Source organism: Pogona vitticeps, chromosome 2 (genome assembly GCF_051106095.1).
Source record: "Pogona vitticeps strain Pit_001003342236 chromosome 2, PviZW2.1, whole genome shotgun sequence".
Taxonomy (NCBI): Eukaryota; Metazoa; Chordata; class Lepidosauria; order Squamata; family Agamidae; genus Pogona; species Pogona vitticeps.
Window position 1 is genome coordinate 169,897,650 of NC_135784.1, and position 3,419 is coordinate 169,901,068.

At 43.2% G+C, this 3,419-nt stretch overlaps 1 long non-coding RNA gene across 1 annotated transcript; it reads right to left on the reverse strand.

Moving 5' to 3' along the window:
- Positions 1-788: 788 nt before the first annotated feature.
- On the reverse strand, positions 789-3,216 carry LOC144587071 (uncharacterized). The gene is made up of 2 exons (XR_013542238.1): positions 3,156-3,216; positions 789-2,067 (listed from the first exon to the last, which is right to left on the reverse strand). It is a non-coding gene; the product is annotated as an uncharacterized LOC144587071 (long non-coding RNA).
- Between the last annotated feature and the right edge of the window lie 203 nt (positions 3,217-3,419).

Below are 3,419 nucleotides of genomic sequence, written 5' to 3' on the forward strand. Positions count from 1 at the left end.
CAACCAAAGCTTCCTCTCCCGTTTTCCTCTCCTGGAGGTGTAAGGTCCATTTTTCTGGCCATTTCTAGAAAATCTTTTGTTCTCTCAGCAATATTTCTATTGCTGCAAGGTCAGAAGACCTGCAGTCGTAAGATCGAATCCACACGACGGAGTGAGCCCCTATCGCTTGTCCCAGCTCCCACCAACCTAGCAGTTCGAAAACATGCAAAATGCAAAATGCGAGTAGATAAATAGGTACCACCTCAGTGGTAAGGTAAACGGCGTCCCATGTCTAGTCACACTGGCCACGTGACCACGGAAGATTGTCTTCGGACAAACGCTGGCTCTATGGGTTGGAAATGGGGATGAACGCCGCACCCTAGAGTCGGACACGACTGGACTAAATGTCAAGGGGAACCTTAACCTTTACCTAAACACAGGATGAAACTGTGGGCCCCTTTGAGGCCTCTGCAAGAGCGGATATCTTCAAGAGTTGAACTTTTGACAGATTATAACCAACAAGAAACCCCTAAGAATGCAAGCAGACTTCTAAGACTGTTAGATAACCCTAAACACCACACCACCCGCCTTACCTATCTTCCTCACCCAGACAATAAGCTAACTGTCCAGTTTTCATGTCCGTGGCTAATCCCTTGATTGGAGAAAATCCCTTCTGACGTAATGGTTGGGGAGGGTCATGGTGTTGATGCTATATAAGAACCTGAGAGCACATCACAGGCAGCCTTTCCACTGCTTTTCCAACCTCATTTTCCTTTCTTAACTGTTATTCCGCTGCCTGCTTCTCTGTATTTTTGTTATACTTCAAATAAATTTAAACAGGCCACTCTGCTAGTGGCAACTGTTTCCTGGCACCCAGGGAGCCAACAGGCTTCTTGTGGTTCTGCGTAACCCCACCAGGAGGATTGGGGGGAGCATAGTGAGTCTAGGGCCTAAAATGGGGCTGAGGGACCTAGAGACATTCTAGAACTGCAGTTCCCATAATTTCTGACCACGAGTTATGTTGGTTGGGGCTGAAGGGATTTATAATTCAACAAAGTTTGGAGGGCTACAGGTTACCCAAATGTCAACTGGGTATATTTCACAAAGAAGCTACCAACAGTGTGTTATAGCTGCCACACACCAAATTCTAGGAGCTCCTGACACTATACCAGTAAAGACACCCACAACTGGAATAGTAGAATCAGGACCTATTGCTCTTTTATGCTGTTATTCACAATAAACATGCATATTCCAACATCAAAACAAACCAGTGTGACTACTTGCTCCCATCTAACAATAGAGACTTACAAGCTTTGAGCTATTAATGTGGCTTATTAAAACAGCACTTAATTTCATAACATGAGCCTGTAATGCGCCATCAAAGTGATGTAATTGATTTGAGCTTTACAAGGGATTCTAAAGATGGGAATTTTAAAGAACATATTTACAGTGAAAACAGAAAACAATGGTACAGTGCCACAATAATATTGTTATTGAGTACAAAGAATTATAATGCAGCTGCTGAGCCAGAACAAATCAATCAGTTTTCTGACAATGGCACAATCAAATTACAGGATTCTTTTACTGAGTGACTGTGGGTTGACTTTACAACAGATACATACTGATGTACAAAAAGACATGCAACATGTTCCTCAGAGTGCCCAACTGCAGCGACACCCATGGTCCAGTTACAAACTATCCCACTTTACCTGATATATGGGCTATACATCTGTTGAGCTGAGGACACACAGACAGCCTTGGGGTATTGGTTCCCAAACCTGAGTCTGCAGATGTCATTGGCCTTCCATTTCTTGAAGTTCTAGCTGGCACACCTAATGGTCAAGGACTGTGGTGGTATGGGATCTAACAAATCTGAGTCTGTATTCCCTTGAATTCTGAATCTTTTCAGATGGACATCACACTCTGCTTTTCCTGCAATCCTCAGGAATTCCTCTTCTGTTCCTAGACACTATTTAGCTGTATTCTAAATCACTCTCGGTCCAGAAGAGATGGGGACAAAGTCCAGCAAGTCTAGCTAGTGCTCTGTAACTAGTTACAAGTAAAAAGTTACTTGCAATAACTTCCTTTCTGCAACAACAGAAAGGAACAAATATTATTTCCAGAAAAGTCTGTTATTACAGCATCACCCTATATGATTCACTGAATTTTATGGGAGCTTCAAATGTGATCGTCCTCCCCTCATAATTAAAACCTTCTAAGGAGAACAATATTGCATCATTTCTTATTGATAGCTTGAGGAGTCCTCAGCCAGGAAATGCTCAATGGTACATTATGAGTGTAGTTTCCTTTCTGATGTAACTGTTCCTAGTTTTAAAGTTACTTTTGGAAATATAGGGATATGTAGTCATATTACTAATGTTTAATAACATCAGAGGTTTCTAGTGGGATGTTTGAAAAGCAAGGGATTGGCATGATTGGTTGGGAGGGGGAATCAGAATAACATGCTGTTGTTGTTTTTTTTAAACCATGAAGTCTTTTTCTAATATAAACAGTTTTGAAAATATGGAAGCCCATCTAAGTAAACTTGCATTCGCAATCATCCTTGCTTGAAATTATGTGAAAATATTGCCTTTTGTTTGTGGCGCATTCTGCAGTTTATGTGAAATTGCAGTTGCAACAGCTAAAGTTGATACAGGTACATCAGAGGGCTTCTGGCAGTTTGAGAAATAAAATGGCTTTTAAAAAACAATACACAGTTTCCTGCAATAAGGAAGTGAATTCTAACAAACTTCCCTCCCCACCCCTCTCTCCCTCCCTCCCTCCCTCCCTCCCTCTCTCTCTCTCTCTCTCTCTCTCTCTCACATACACACACACACACACACACACACACACACACAAGGAAGTGATCGTAACTGCATGGAAAATTCACATGAGGAGTTGTAAAGGGCAGCCAAATGCTTAGTTACGTTATTAATTATTATTGTATATTTACTTCTGGGGCCTGGGAGCACTGTTTCTAGGAGTGTCAGGGGCAATTCCTGTCAGAATTGTTGCCCAAACAGGGGGCAAGCACCTCATGTAAGAAGGGTGGGGAGACTCACACCAGTGAACCTCCCTAAGTCCCCGTCCTCCATTTTGTTGAAGAGGGTATACTGAAGGGGCTTCAATGCAACTAGAGGAGTTCCTTCCATGTGACCATGAACGGCTTCTCTTACTTTCATTCTGGATATCTCTGATCATCAACAGGTGGGTGGGGGCTGAGGGGCTGGGGCTGGCATGCATGAAGACGCTGGGGAGGCCAAGTCAGGGCGCAAAGCTCTCTCTTTCACTGCTGGTACCCTCCATCAGGCATGAGGGCACCACAGGTCTGTTCTTTAGAACAGTTGGAACAATTAATTGCATCAGTCGGAACACTCAATTGAGAAATCAGGGGCTGGTTCTCAGGCAGACGTCAGAGAGCACTCTGAGGGAATATCTGC